The sequence below is a fragment of the Chiloscyllium plagiosum genome, unplaced genomic scaffold, assembly GCF_037043375.1.
Source record: "Chiloscyllium plagiosum isolate Xiang-an unplaced genomic scaffold, Cpla_swu_hap1 HiC_scaffold_12, whole genome shotgun sequence".
NCBI classification, from domain to species: domain Eukaryota; kingdom Metazoa; phylum Chordata; class Chondrichthyes; order Orectolobiformes; family Hemiscylliidae; genus Chiloscyllium; species Chiloscyllium plagiosum.
In genome coordinates, this window is record NW_028270150.1 from 9,172,098 (window position 1) to 9,188,655 (window position 16,558).

The following is a 16,558-nucleotide window of genomic DNA, read 5'->3' on the forward strand; positions in this document are numbered from 1 at the left end:
GAATTTGAATTGGAATTAAATATCTCGTGATGACCATGAATCCATTGCCAATTGTCAGGAAAATTCCCTTCAACGTTCCTTGAAAGTGGCATTGCTGGTGGATGGTGGTGAGGAAGATGTTTTGCATACTTACCTTCATTGGTCAATGCACTTGAGTATCGGGGGCGGGACATCATGAAGTGGCTGAGGCGAAAGTGAGGAGTGCAGATGCTGGAGATTAGAGTCGAGAGTGTAGTGCTGGAAAAGCACAGTAGGTCAGGCAGCGTCCTCGGACATTAGTGACGCCACTTTAAGAATACTGCATTTAATTCTGGTTATCCTTCTATTGGAAGGATGTTGTAAAACTTGAAAGGGTTCACAAAAGATTTACAAGTATGCTGCCAGGGTTGAGGGTTTGAGCTATGGGGAGAGGCTGAACAGGCTGAGGTGTTTTCCCTAGAGCATCAGAGGCTGAGGGGTGACCTTATAGAGGTTTATAAAATCATGAGGGGCATGGATAGGGTGAATAGCCAAGATCTTTTCCCTGGTTGAGGGAGTCCAAAACTATGGGGCATAAGTTTAAGTTGAGAGAGGAAAGCTATAAAAGTGACCTGAGGGGCAACCTTTTCACACAGACGGTAGTGCATGTATGAAATGAGCTGCCAGAGTGGTGGAGGCTGGTACAATTGCAACATTTAAAAGGTATTTGGATGGGTATATGAATAGGAAGGGTTGGGAGGGATATGGGCTAAATGCTGGCAAATGGGGCTAGGTCAGGTTGGGATGCCTGGTCAGTGCAAATGGGTTGGACCAAAGGATCTGTTTCTGTGCTGTATGACTCTCTGACTCTAACTGTCATCTTTATCTGTCTGGCCTACGGGTGACTCCGGACACAAGCAATGTGGTTAACGTGGTTCTGGGGAATTTGGGATGGGCAGTAAATGCTGGCCAAGCCCGTGATGCTCTCGTCCTGTGAATGAACAAAACAAAAATCCTGTCCTTGGTTATATACCTTTCTAAGGTGCGATGCTATGACCTAAGGCACAACCTTTCACGCAGAGGGTGGTACGTGTATGGAATGAGCTGCCAGAGGAAGTGGTGGAAGCTGGTATAATTACATCATTTAAAAGGCATCTGGATGGGTATATGAAAAGGAAGGGTTTGGAGGGATATGGGCCAAGTGCTGGCAAATGGGACCAGGTTAATTTAGGATATCTGGTTGGCATGGACGAGTTGGACCTAGATTAATTAAGAATATTTGGTCAGCATAGACAAGTTGGACCAAAGGGTCTGTTTCCATGCTGTACATCTCTATGACTCTATAACTTAATACAACTCTCCCAGATGGAACCTGAGACGTATCTCTTCCTTCCTTTGCGTATTCCAATCAGAGACAGCTTGCTGCATTTAATACTGGACTGTCATCACCCATTGAATTAAACATGCAGGAACACACCTGAATGCAATGATGATAGTTTCAGCGTCTATATTTCAAAGGAGAACTTCTGTCTTCACCTCCTGATTTGGGTGACTTCCAAACTTAAAGTAGGTGAAACCTACCCATCTGACTCACAGCTCAGCGCATTCCTGGACTAACTCCACTCAATTACTCTCCTTTGTCTGATCATGCTTAATGTTTTTTTTTAATTTCTTGCTAAGCTTAAAGGTTGCAGCCCTGCAACTTCCCTGGGACCTCCTGGCATTAAAGGTTAAATTCCGAGATAGTGCCATAAGGCAAATACTGGAGAAAGCCCGTTTGTGAAAGGTGCTTCTCAAACCTGTATGAGACCAGTGTAGGTGCCCTTTTTAAATACTCTAGGGGCATCGCAAGGAACGTGGTCCCTTTTATTCGACCCTCTTTCCATTCTAACAAAACATGGGGCCAATACACCACACCTACATGACCTAGGAGAAAGTGAGGACTGCAGATGCTGGAAATCAGAGTCTAAAAGTGTGGCGCTAGAAAAGCACAGCAGGTCAGGCAGTATCCCAGGAGCAGAGTCAACGTTTTGGGCATAAACCCTTCTTCAGGAATTGATGAAGGGCTCATGCCCGAAACATCGACTCTCCTGCTCCTCAGATGCTGCCTGACCAACTGTGCTTTTCCAGCGCCACACTCTTCGACACTGACGTGACCTATCTCACTGAGGCTAGCTAAATCTCGGGAGACTTGGGGGATCAAACTGAGCCACGTTTTCACTCAAGCTCTTACGACAAGGTACTTGATTGACATTCAGAAGGAACCAAGAGCTGCCAAAATAAAGAGCAGGCTGTCGGCTTGGTTCACCTCATCTAAGGTAAACCTTTAAGCCAGTCTTTAATGTCATCCACAGGCCCTGGGACGAAGAGACAGATGGAGGGGGACAGCTGGAAAGCAAGTCAAGTTATAAATAACCTCCAGCAAATGTGGATAGGCCTGAATTTCTCATTGCCCATAAAATATTCACTGACACTCACAATATCACTCCAGTTCACATCAATCCAGCCTTACACATAGAACGTATTGTTTTCGTATTTTTGGCTTGTCCCTTCATATTCCACTGATGGGAGGCCAAGCTTGTTCATATTGTTTTGGCAACATTTGAGCCTTCTGGCTAAATATTTTCCTTGGTCTGAAAGAATGTTTTGTTTCGTATCTGAGAGAAATTGTTCAGTACCAAACACAGCCTGCGGATCAAGATGAGGGTCCACCCTCGCATTCACAGCTGAGCCGCAATAAGCAGCTCCTGCACAGTAGATTTTCCTCAGTGTCCTTTCAAACAGTGCTGTTGAACATAAGTAGTGAGGCACGTTGCAGCTGACAAGCCTATCCCACAGACACATGATCCCCAGCCACACCGTGCCCCAGCCACAATGTCCCTTACCCACACCGTTCCCATACACACACCTCCAAACACGCACTGAGCCCAACACATACTGAACCCCATCAAAACTGATATACAGCACCAGACTTGCCCCCACCAGTACTGTACCCCAGTGTTAAACAGAGACAGACCTGTCCCCACCAGCACTGTACCCCAGTGTTATAGAGACAGACCTGTCCCCACCAGTACTGTACCCCAGTGTTATACAGTGACAGACCTGTCCCCACCAGCACTGTACCCCAGTGTTATAGAGACAGACCTGTCCCCACCAGTACTGTGCCCCAGTGTTGTACAGAGACATACCTGTCTCCACCAGTACTGTACCCCAGTATTATACAGTGACAGACCTGTCCCCACCAGTACTGTACCCCAGTATTATACAGAGATAGACCTGTCCCCACCAGTACTGTACCCCAGTGTTATAGAGACAGACCTGTCTCCACCAGTACTGTACCCCAGTGTTATACAGAGATAGACCTGTCCCCACCAGTACTGTACCTCAGTGTTATACAGAGACAGACCTGTCCCCACCAATACTGTACCCCAGTGTTACAGTGACAGACCTGTCCCCACCAATACTGTACCCCAGTGTTATCCAGCGACAGACCTGTCCCCACCAATACTGTACCCCAGTGTTACAGTGACAGACCTGTCCCCACCAGTACTGTACCCCAGTGTCATACAGTGATAGATCTGTCCCCACCAGTACTGTACCCCAGTGTTATACAGTGACAGACCTGTCTCCACCAATACTGTACCCCAGTGTTACAGTGACAGACCTGTCCCCACCAATACTGTACCCCAGTGTTACAGTGACAGACCTGTCCCCACCAATACTGTACCCCAGTGTTATCCAGCGACAGACCTGTCCCCACCAATACTGTACCCCAGTGTTACAGTGACAGACCTGTCCCCACCAGTACTGTACCCCAGTGTTATACAGTGACAGACCTGTCCCCACCAGCACTGTTCCCCAGTGTTATACAGTGACAGATCTGTCCCCACCAGTACTGTACCCCAATGTTATACAGTGACAGACCTGTCTCCACCAGTACTGTACCCCAGTGTTGTACAGTTGAAGGTGTCCCCGCTGGCTGAGATGTATTTGGGATGATGGAATATAGATTTCCAGCTGTGTTTCAGTGTTGTAGAATATAATGTGTGTCCTTTTCCTTTAGATGATGAATACAGTAGTTAGAATATTTTCTCCTGTCATCTGCCCTCTGGTGCTGAATTCTTTAGTGAAGGATTAGACCTGGTTGAGACCTTTTGATAACAATATCTTTCTGTTTATTTTATTGGCAGTATAATTACAAACTTAATTGAGGTTTAGAAATTCAATCTCTTGCTTTAATTGGACGTGTGTTGCTGTGAGTATGCAGCTTACTGAGGGCATTTACAGTACATGAACGGAGAGAGTGAGAGGGATGGAGATTAAGGGAGAGAGAGAGAAAGAAAGATGCGAGGGCATGGAGTGATGTATGAGGGGAGAAACAGGCAGCTTGAAACAGGCTGACAGAGTGCGATAGGGAAGGGGATGCAGTCTGGAACAAAGAGGGAGAGTGTGAAAAAGAGAGTAAGGTTAGATCACAAGGGATCTAGGGAGAGTTGAGACAAAATTGGCTTTATGGTAGAAGACAGAGTGTAGGGTAGAGAATAGTTACTTGGACTGGAGGCCTGTGACTAGCAGTGTGCTGCAGGGATTGGGGCTGGGTCCACTGTTTTATGTCATTTAAAACAACAATTTGTATGGTACTATAGGAAGCATGGTTAGTAAGTTAGTGGATCACTGGTGGTGTACTGGACAGTGGAAAATATTAGGAGACAGTGAGGTCTGCAGATGCTGGAAATCAGAGTTGAGAGTGTTGCTGGAAAAGCAGAGCAGGTCAGGCAGCATCTGAGGAGCAGGAAAATCGACATTTCAGGCTGGAGCCCTTAGTTCAAAGAAATCTTCACCAGATAGGCCAATGTGCTAAGAAGAGGCAGATAGAGTTTAATTTAGATAAGTGCAAGGTACTGTGTTTTGGTAAGGCAAATCAAGGCAGGACTTACGCAGTTAGTAATAGGGGCCGGGCGAGTGTTGTTGAACAGACAGACCTGGGGGTACAAGTTCATAATTCCTTGAACATAGTATGTAGACATGGTTGTGAATAAGATGTTTGGCACGCTTGTTTCATTGGTCAGACCATTGGGTGTAGGAGTTGAAACGTCATGGTGCAGCTGTACAGGACATTGGTGAGGCTACTTCATGACATCATGGTGCAGATGTACAGGACATTGGTGAGGCTACTTCATGACATCATGGTGCAGATGTACAGGACATTGGTGAGGCTACTTCATGACATCATGGTGCAGATGTACAGGACATTGGTGAGGCTACTTCATGACATCATGGTGCAGCTGTACAGGACATTGGTGAGGTACTTTATGACATCATGGTGCAGCTGTACAGGACATTGGTGAGGTACTTTATGACATCATGGTGCAGCTGTACAGGACATTGGCAAGGCTACTTTATGATGTCATGTGCAGCTGTACAGGACATTGGCAAGGCTACTTTATGATGTCATGTGCAGCTGTACAGGACATTGGCAAGGCTACTTTATGATGTCATGTGCAGCTGTACAGGACATTGGCAAGGCTACTTTATGATGTCATGTGCAGCTGTACAGGACATTGGTGAGGCTACTTTATGACCTCATGGTGCAGCTGTACAGGACATTGGTGAGGCTACTTTGGGAATATTGACTACAATTCTGGTTGCCCTGTTATATGAAGGATGGTGTTAAACTAGAAACCAAAAAAACTTTACAAGGAAGTTGTCAGGACTAGAGGGTTTGAGTGATCAGGAGAGGTTGAATCGACTGGGGCTTTTTGCAATGGCTGAGGGCTGACTTATGGAAGTTTATAAAATCATGAGGGGCATGGATAGGGTGAAAGCCAAGGTCTTTTGTCTAGAATAGGGGAATCCAAAACAATGGGGCATAATTTCAAGGGGAGAGGTGTAAGATTTAAAAGGGATCGGAGCAACGTTTTCACACAGAGGCTAGTTCGTATATGGGATGAACTGTGAGAGGAAGTGGTCGATGCAGGTTAAATTACAACATTTAAAAGATGTTTAGACAGCTACAAGGATAGGAAAGGTTTAGAGAGGCTAAACACAGGCAAATAGGGACTAATTCAATTTTGGATGTCTGATCGGCCTGGACAAGTTGGACTGAAGGGTCTGTTCCTGTGGTGAATGACTCTATGACTATATGAGAGAGAGAGAGAGAGAGGGAAAGCTGGAAGAGATTAAGACAGAGAGAGAGAGGAAGACATGAGGAGAGGGAGAGGTAGGTGGAAAGAGAAAGAATGCGGGAGAGAGACAGAGTGAAAGGAAGATACAGAGAGATAGAGGTAGGCAATGGAGAAAGGGAAATGGATAAAAGAGGGTGAGATAGAGAGACAGAATCAGAGAACAGGGCGACAGAAAGTCTGGTGACTATTGCTCATTGGTGTTTGATGGTTTATGTGGCCAAGACAAGGAATTAGTCATTACTAATTTGTAGATTTCCTGTTGATTCTCAGGGTTGATGTCGCTCCATATTGCATTGTTTCATAAACAGCATATAATTTGTCAGGAGCTTGTGAGATAAGGACTCATTATTGGGAGAGTTGGTTGCCATGATGGACCGGGTGATGAAAACTGACCTCACAGTCAGTTAGTTCTTGCTCACTGGAAGCTACACAGTTTCCGATGAGACTGCTCTAAGGTTCCAGAACTCCAGTGGACATACTTCACCTATGAAGACAAGGCAATGACTGATAATAAGTTGTCAAATCTCAGGGGCCATTGATAATTAACTCCATAATGCACAAGAGTCACTGGTGAGTGAGAAGGGTCTGTGCTAATAAACCTCATGCAATGAACCACACTCCACCACATTCATTCTGGAAGGTAAAGGTGTGCATAAGTGAGCAAATATTGAGTGGTGCAAATTCCTGCTCACTGTGCCCGTGTCCTGAGGACAAAACTATAAACACATTCTTCCCTCTTCTCAGTCTGCTTCCACATTCACTTGGGTCAGGGATTGTGTTTCTGTCAAACAATGATCAGCAAATCTAACCACCCTTCAATAAAACAGTGGAGCTAATGAGACATCTTTCACATGGACTACCTCAATGGGCCAAATGGCCTCTTTCTGTACTGTATGATTCCACAAGGGTGGTTGCTGAGATTTTTCATGTATTCAACATCATTGTAGTACCATCCTCACCAGGTGCAGACTACTCCTTGACTAAGAAAATCCCACTTTGCTTCATTTTGGCTTACATACCCATAAATAATGATAGTCTCTCATCTGTTGCTTTTATAGTTGCCACATGCCCTGTAATAAACAGCCCTTAGAATCAACTTGTCAAGGGACCATGGCTTTCCATTATTTGATTGGTCTTTGACCAGGGTGTAGGATGTTACTTGACCAGAGAGCACTCACCCAAACCTGGCATCATATTTAGGTCCACACTTGGAGCACCTTCTAGTGTTCACAGTGAATTCAGGTGGCACTGAACTAATTGCTATCTCAAATAAGACTACCCTTACCAGACCCAAGGTTCCTCAGTCAATGTGGACAACTGATACCAACACTCACTGCAGTTATCTCTCACACGCACAAAGACTCACATGCACACTCATTCACACACACATCTCACACGGACACACTCATTTACACACACATCTCACACACACACAAACATACACACTCATTTACACACACATCTCACACACACATTCATTTAGACACACATCTATCACACACACACACTCATTCACACATATACACATGTATACAAGGGCAACACGGTGGCACAGTGGTTAGCACTGCTGCCTCACAGAGACCTGGGTTCAATTCCTGCCTCAAGCAACTGTCTGTGTGGAGTTTGCACATTATTCCTGTGTCTGTGTGGGTTTCCTGCAGGTGCTCTGGTTTCCTCCCACAGTCCAAAGATGTGCAGGTTAGGGTGAATTGGCCACGCTAAATTGCCAGTAGTGTTAGGTGAAGGGGTAAATGTAGGGGAATGGGTTTGGGTGGGTTGCTCTTCGGAGAGTAGATGTGGACTTGTTGGGCCGAAGGGCCTGTTTCCACACTGTAAGTAATCTAATCTAAAAAATTTACACACGCAAAAGTTTACACAGAACTAAAATGCACACACTCATGTTTCATTGCACACATCTCCTGCATATGCACACATGTGCACACACATCTGCACTTCACGTGCAAACATTCATGACACAAGCAGTGCAAAAGATGCTCATGAGACTCCTTTGCTGTAGCTAACACTGTCAGTATCGCCTTGTTCACCCCCACTGACTGTGACCCAGGAGCTCATTTCAATCAAAGTAATAAAAATTAGGATCTCTTCCCTTGATGACCACAATTTTACAATTGATTTATTTTATGTGGATTGTATAAGAAGGACTAGCCAACTCTTAACTACTTTTTGCATATTACATTTGGACAGTACATGAATTTCCACAGTGATCAACCCCACCCGCTCTAATTTTGATTAGCAAAGCCATGCACCATGAACTGATTGTACCATTTTTTCCCTTTAAATAAAATTATTATTGAGCCTGATCCCTCCAGAGAGAGTATAAAAATGCACAGAAAATATAATTTAAAAAATCCAATTTTAAAGTAATTAAGGAACAGTGCATTCATCTACACTGACTCCCCTGGTCTCAGTGCTCCCCTCATCTCCCCAGGGTCAGGTAACCAGTCCAGTCCATAATCTCCGCTAGGTGAGGATTGGAACTTGGTTCAGGGGGCCAGGAGTTGGGGTAGATTATGGGTAAGAAGGGAAAGATTATCAGGCAGGCCAGGGCTTATTTTCCATCTTTTAACTCTTTCGAGGTGTCGTCTGTTTGATAAAGGCTCAGACCATCTCTGGACGGCACGGTGGCTCAGTAGTTAGCACTGATGTCTCACAGTGCCAGAGAGCCAGGTTCAATTCCAGCCTTGGGTGACTGTCTGTGTGGAGTTTGCACATTCTCCCTGTGTCTGTGCAGGTTTCCTCCCATAATCCAACGATGTGCAGGTCAGGTGAATTGGCCATGCTAAATTATCCATAGTCTTAGGTGCATTAGTCAGAGGGAAATGGGTCTGGGTTGGTTACTCTTCGGAGGGTTGGTGTGGACTTGTTGGGTCGAAGGGCCTATTTCCACACTGTAGGGAATCTAATCTAATCTGCCTGTCAGATGGCTACAAACATCTCACAGCCACCATTTACTAGATCAGGATAGCTGCATTGGCTGATACTTTTCTTTCAACCAACATTACTGTCAAAGGAAACAAGATTATCAGCTCATTGACATGTATTTGTTTGTTGTGAGTGTGGTGCTGGAAAAGCACAGCAGGCCAGGCAGCACCCAAGGAGCAGGAAAATTGATGCTTCGGGCAAAAGCCCTTCATCAGGATTCTACACATCAACAAAGCAGTTAACATTTATATGGTTAAAGTTAAAAAATCACACAACACCAAGTTATAGTCCAACATTTTTATTTGGCCTATAACCTGGTGTTATGTGATTTTTAACTTTGTGCATCCCAATCCAACACCAGCACCTCCTCAACATTTATATGGCATTTGTAACACAATTGAACATCAGAAAACACTTCACAGGAGCATTATAGAGCATCATTTAACTCTACATGATCTAAGACAACTTGAGGCCTCAGGATGAAGGTCTTGTGATGCAGTGGGGAGAGCTCCCTCTTTCCAAAGTAGAAGCTCAAGATTCCAGTTCTATCCAAAGCCAAAGACGATGCCCAACCAAACACAACCAAACAGTTGGACTATGAACTTGCAATTTGCTCCAACGCACGCCAAGAGTGACTGAGAGAAATTGGAGCCTCCACTATCACTACAACTCATGACAAAATGTACATGGAAAGGTGTATGAGGGAGGCAATGGCCCAGTGGTATATTCACCCAGAGACTGTGGATGATGTTCTAGAGACCTGGGTTCAAATCACACCATGGTGGAATTTGAATTGAATAAAGAAAATGGAATTAAGAGTTTAATGATGATCATTAATTCATTGTTGATTGTCTGGAAACACCCATCCGGTTTACTAATGTCCTTGAGGGAAGGAAACTGCCATCGTTACCTGGTCTGGCCTACATGTGACTCAAGATCCAAAGGCAACTGCCCTGTGGGCAATTAGGGATGGGCAATAAATGCAGGAAAAGCGCAGCAGGTCAGGCAGCAACCAAGGAGCAGGAGAATCGACGTTTCGGGTATAAGCCCTTCTTCAGGAATGAGGAAGGTGTGCCAAGCAGGCGAAGATAAAAGGTAGGGAGGAGGGACTTGGGGGAGGGGCGTTGGAAATGTGATAGGTGGAAGGAGGTCAAGGTGAGGGTGATAGCCCAGAGAGGGGGTGGGGGCGGAGAGGTCGGGAAGAAGATTGCAGGTCAAGAAGGCGGTGCTGAGTCCGAGGGTTGGGACTGAGACTCTGATCTCCAGCATCTGCAGTCCTCACTTTCTCCCAATAAATGCAGGCCCAGCCAGTTACACTTTCATCCTGTGAATGAATTTTAAAAATTGCTGCCATAGTTGGGTGATGGTGCTGTTGGAAGGGATCTCAGTAGAAAAATGGCTGGAGTGCCAATGTTAGTGCCAATAACATCGGGCTCAATCTCCATTCTGACTGGGGAATACTTTAGATTTAGCCCCTTTGCCCTACTGTGACGGAAATTACCCTATTGTGGGTCAAACTTCATAGAATCTCTACAGTATGGAAACAGGCCTTTGGCCGAACAGGTCCACACCAACCCTCTGAAGAGTAACCCACCGACCCTCTGAAGAGTAACCCACCGACCCTCTGAAGAGTAACCCACCCTACCCTATATTTACCCCTGATGAATGCACTTAACCTACACATCCCTAAACACTTTAGGCAATTTAGCATGACCAGCTCACCCTAACCTGCACATCTTAGAATTGTGGGAAGAAACCCGTGCCGACACAGGGAGAATGTGCAAACTCGACACAAACAGTCACCCAAGGCTGGAATTGAACTTTGGTCCCTGGCACTGTGAGGCAGCAGTGCTAACTACTGAGCCAACGTGTGAACCTGACTGAACTCAGGAAGAAGAATAGCCAAAAGCTTTTCCTTAAGGAGCATCTTTCGGGAAGGGAGGTAAAGTATTTCATCAATAAACTGTTTCAGGTTATAGGAGGTACTATATAAAACTTTTTAATTCAGTTGATGAGTCTAAGAGACCATTCAGCCCCTCAACCTAATCGTGGCTGACCTGTATTTTAATCTAGCCACCTTCTTTGACTCAACGTCTGTTTATATTCTTTATCTTGCAAAAGTTCTACATTTCCTGCACCTTTCCTCTGAAAAGATGGTTCACAATCTTAATCTCAAATGGCCTATCTCCAACATTCATGATATGATTTTGGCCCTGTGTTATTGTCTCAGTATATTGTTAATTCAACAAAGACATGGTTCAAATGCTCAGGAAGCCTTTCTCAAAATAGCTAGCAATAGAATTTCACACAGAAATGTTGACACACTTTCTGCTAACATTAATGCTTTGCTTCTACTTCAATTCACGTTTTACCGTTCGACCATAGGACCATCAGATAAAGGAGCAGATTTAGGCCATTCGGTCCATCATCTTTGCTTTGCCATTCAATCATGGCTGATATGTTTCTTAGCCCCATTCTCCTGCCTTTTCCCATAACCCTTGAGCCCCTTACTAAATTAAATATACTCAACGATTTGGCCTCCACAGCCCTCTGCGGCAATGAGTTCCACAGATTCCCCACCCTCTGGCTGAAGAAATTCTTCCCCATCTCAGTTATAAAGGTTTGTCCCTTCACTCTGAGGCTATGCCCTTGGGTCACAGTCTCTCCTGTGAGTAAAAACATCTTCCTCATGTTCACTCTATCAGGCTTCTCAGTATTCTGTCAGTTTCATTCAGATCCTCACACCCCACCCTTCTAAACTCCATCAAGGACAGACCCGGAGTCCTCAAGTGCTCTCCATATGACACGCCCTTCATTCCCGGGATCATTCCTGTAAACCTCCTCTGGGCCCCCTCCAAGGCCAGCACTTCTTTCCTTCAATATAGGTCCAAAACTGCTCACAATATTCCAAATACAGTCTGACCACAGCCTTATACAACTTAAGTAGTACATCCCTGCTCTTGTATTCTAGTCATCTTGAAATGAATGCTAACATTTCATTTGCCTTCCTAACTGTTAAGTCAACCTGCATGTAACCTTAAGAAAATCCTGAATTAGGACTCCTAAGTCCCTTTCTGCTTCAGATTTCTGAAGCCTTTCCTCAATTTGAAAACAGTCTATGCTTCTATTCTTCCTATTCTGAACCCTCCCACTTCCTCAACACTTCCTGTCCCTCTACCTACCTTTGTGTCATCTGCAAACTTAGCAACGTTGCCCTTAGTTCCTTCACCCAGATTGTTAGTGTGTCTTGTGAACAGCTGTGGTCCCAACACAGACCACTGTGGAACTGCACTAGTCACCGGCTTCCATCTTGCTAAAAAACCCTTTATTCCCTCTCTCTGCATTCTGCCAGTCAGCCCAATCTCTATCCATGCCAGTACCTTTCCCCTAACACCATGGCCTCTTATCTTATTTAGCAGCCTCCTGTGTGGCACCATCTGGAAATCCAAACAGATCATGCCCACTGGTTCTCCTTTGCCTAAAGTACTTGTTACCTCCTCAAAGAATTCTAACAGTCTTGTCAGATATGATCTTCATCATTAAAAGATGTAGCCACTCTCAAATTTGTCCTTGTGATGTGTTTTGATGGAAAATTAGATCTCCTGAATCATAGAGATCAACAGCATAGACAAAAGCCTTTTGGCCCATCGCTTCTGTGCCACCAAAGTATTCTAATCTTATTTTCCAGCACTTGGCCCATAGCCTTTTATGATTTGCAAGTGCACATCTAAATACTTCTTAAATATTATGGAGGTTTCTACCTCACCCACCCTTACAGGCAGTGAGTTCCAGATTCTAACCACCCTCTGGGTGAAAAGATTTTCCTCACATCTCCGCTAAACCTCCTTCTTAAAATCTGTCTCATTAATACCTCCATCAAGGGGATAGGTTTCGTGCTGACTCCCCTGTCCATGCCCCTCACAAATTATCCATCTCAATCATGCCCCTGTCAATCTCCTCTGCTCTAAGGAAAACAATAGGCAAGGTATATCGCTAGACCAGGCCAAAGTGGGGACTGCAGATGCTGGAAACCAGAGTCTAGATTAGAGTGGTGCTGGAAAAGCACAGCAGGTCAGGCAGCATCCGAGGAGCAGGAAAATTGACGCTTCTTGCAAAAGTATCGGGAGTATCGCTAGACTGTTAACTCAGGCCATGTTCTGGGGATTTGGGATTGAATCCCCCCAGGGCAGATGGTGCAATTTGAGCACAGTAAAACCCGGAAGTAAGAGTCTAATGATGACTGTGACTCCAAGGTTGATTGTTGGGGATAAGAGGAGAAAGTGAGGTCTGCAGATGCTGGAGATCAGAGCTGAAAATGTGTTGCTGGAAAAGCGCAGCAGGTCAGGCAGCATCCAGGGAACAGGAGAATCGACGTTTCAGGCATAAGCCCTTCTTCAGGAATGAGGAAAGTTTGTCCAGCAGGCTAAGATAAAAGGTAGGGAGGAGGGACTTAGGGGAGGGGCGTCGGAAATGTGATAGGTGGAAAGAGGTCAAGGTGAGGGTGATAGGTCAGACTGGGGTGGGGGCGGAGAGGTCAGGAAGAAGATTGCAGGTTAGGAAGGCGGTGCTGAATTCGATGGATTTGACTGAGACAAGGTGGGGGGAGGGGAAATGAGGAAACTGGTAAATCCGAGTTCATCCCTTGTGGTTGGAGGGTTCCTAGGCGGAAAATGAGGCGCTCTTCCTCCAACCGTCGTGTTGTTATGGTCTGGCGATGGAGGAGTCCAAAGACCTGCATATCCTTGGTGGAGTGGGAGGGGGAGTTGAAGTGTTGAGCCACAGGGTGGTTGGGTTGGTTGGTCCGGGTGTCCCAGAGGTGTTCTCTGAAACGCTCCGCAAGTAGGCGGCCTGTCTCCCCATAATAGAGGAGGCCACATCGGGTGCAGAGGATGCAATAGATAATGTGTGTGGAGGTGCAGGTGAATCTGTGGGGCCTTGGAGGGAGGTGAGGGGGGAGGTGTGGGCGCAAGTCTTGCACCTCCTGCGGTTGCAGGGGAAGGTGCCGGGAGTGGAGGTTGGGTTGGTGGGGGGTGTGGATCTGATGAGGGAGTCACGGAGGGAGTGGTCTTTACGGAATGCTGATAGGGGAGGGGAGGGAAATATATCCTTGGTGGTGGGGTCCGTTTGGAGGTGGCGGAAATGACGGCGGATGATGCGCTGTACATGGAGATTGGTGGGGTGGTAGGTGAGGACCAGTGAGGTTCTGTCCTGGTGGCGGTTGGAGGGGCGGGGCTCAAGGGCGGAGCTGCAGGAAATTGCGGTCCTTGAAGAAGGAGGCCATCTGGGTTGTATGTTTTTGGAACTGGTCCTCCTGGGAGCAGATGCGGCGGAGATGAAGGAATTGGGAGAATGGGATGGCATTTTTACAGGGGGCAGGGTGGGAGGATAAGAACCCATCTGGTTCACTAGTGTCCTTTAAGGAAGGAATCTACCATCCTTATCTGGTCTGGACTTCATGTGACTCCAGACCCACAGCAACGTGGTGAAAGTGAGGACTGAAGATTAGAGCCAAGAGTGTGGTGCTGGAAAAGCACAGTCAGTCAGGCAGCATCTGAGGAGCAGGAGAATTGATATTTTGGGCAAAAGCCCTTCATCAGGAACGTGGTTGACTCTGAAATGCCTTCTGGGCAACTAGGGTTGGGAAATAAATGTTGTCTTGGACAGCTGTGCCCTCATCCTGTGAATGAATATATTTTTTAAAAAATCCTGTCTGTCCAATCTCTCTTCATAATTAAAGCTCTCCAGCCCAGACAACATCCTGGTAAATCTCCTCTGCACCCTCTCCAGTGCTATCTCATCCCTCCTATAATGTGGATTCCAGAACTGCACATAAGAGGAAAGTTACAAAATTAAGAAGGGGTGGGTGTGGGGGCATTACAAAGACACTGGGGAGAGAGAGAGAGAGAGACAGAGGTCTTGCGAATGTGAAACATTGATTTGTAACCGTTTCTGAAATACAATCTCATTTGATCAATGGGACATTAGTCAATCTCAAAAATGAGTACTTATTCCATCTCCCTAATTTCCAACGAAGCAGTTTAGTACTATTGATCTCTTAAAAAAAATGGAAAATAAATTCAAGCGGAGCAGTGAGATGACTGAAGGAATGATGTATCGATGCGAGCTGACAGTGCTTTGTCTACAGATCAATAAGGATGTTCAAGATGGACCAGTTAAGAATGAACTAGGGTCACTACAGGTCAGGATAAGTTCAGGCCAACACAGATTTTGAAAGGACTTGAAATAAACTTATTAATGGGTAGGTCTGAGGGCCTGGTTGCAGGAACCAATGTCACTTTAAATTACTTATTTTCCTACAGCGTTTTAACTCTTAATAATTTTGTTGCATTGTCAGCATTTCCTGTCACTATTTGGTTTCCTGAATCCCTGTGATACTTCAGTGTGTTTCACTCTTGCACCTCACTCAGGGTATCATGGGTTCAATCCCACTCCAGGGAGTTAAGGAGCACAAATTTGAGATGGCATTTCCTGTCCGGGGCCAAGGGGACGTTGCAGTACTGAGGGAGTACAGCTCTTTCAAAGGGGGCAATGCTGGACGGTTTCTGCACTTTCAGAATATCTGTTCTGAGGTTAGCAGGAAGGAGTCACATTCTCAACCTCTCCCCTTGCCTGAGGTTTGGTGACCCTCAGGTGAAACCAGCAGTAGTCACCTCTTTCTAATGGACAGCAGCCCATTGGTCCTCTGGAATGATCGTGGCTTTACTTTACTAACTCATGAAGTGCTGTGCCGTTGAAGGGTGCATATAATGCAAGGTCTGAGCATGTCAGTGTAATGCCCTCTCTGTTGGGGTGGTGTAAATAAAGTTAGTTTAGAAACAGAGGAAATAGAAGCTAGGGGTGGGCCATTCAGCCTTTTGGGCCTGCTCTGTCATTCAACAGGATCATGGCTGATCATCCAACTCAGTTTCTTATTCCTGCTTTCCCCCCCATACCCTTTGATCCCTTCAGCACTGCAAACCTTATCTAAGTCCTTCTTGAAAGTATTTGATGTCTTGGCCCTGATTGCTTTCAGTAGCAGAGAGTTCCACAAGCTCCTCATTCTCTGGGGTCTAGGTTAGAGTGGTGCTGGAAAAGCACAGCAGGTCAGGCAGCAGAAGACATTTCTCCTCATCTCAGACTGAAATGACCTACCCCATATCCTTAGATTCTTACCCCTGGTTCCTGACTCCCTCCCTATTTTTCCTGCATTTCCCCTGTTGAGTCCTGTCTGCATTTTATAGATTTCTCAAAGATCCTCCCTCATTCTTCTAAACTCCAGTGAATACAGTTCACCAAAACAAATTGAAAACCTGAACTAACAAGTTAAGAACACTATGGGTTGGAAAATTAATTTCTACAAATGGAACAGTGATGTTAAAAATGATTGATCTTTGAGGCTTGTGAAACAGAAGGGAATTGCAATAACTACAAAATCTAGCTCAGTTACAATGAGCAGATCACCTCCTATCTGT

General features: G+C 45.6%; 1 protein-coding gene across 6 annotated transcripts in view; it reads right to left on the bottom strand.

Moving 5' to 3' along the window:
* Nucleotides 1-16,558, bottom strand: part of robo2 (roundabout, axon guidance receptor, homolog 2 (Drosophila)) — a 1,751,833-nt gene that overhangs the window by 286,941 nt on the left and 1,448,334 nt on the right. The gene's annotated exons all lie outside the window — the stretch shown is intronic.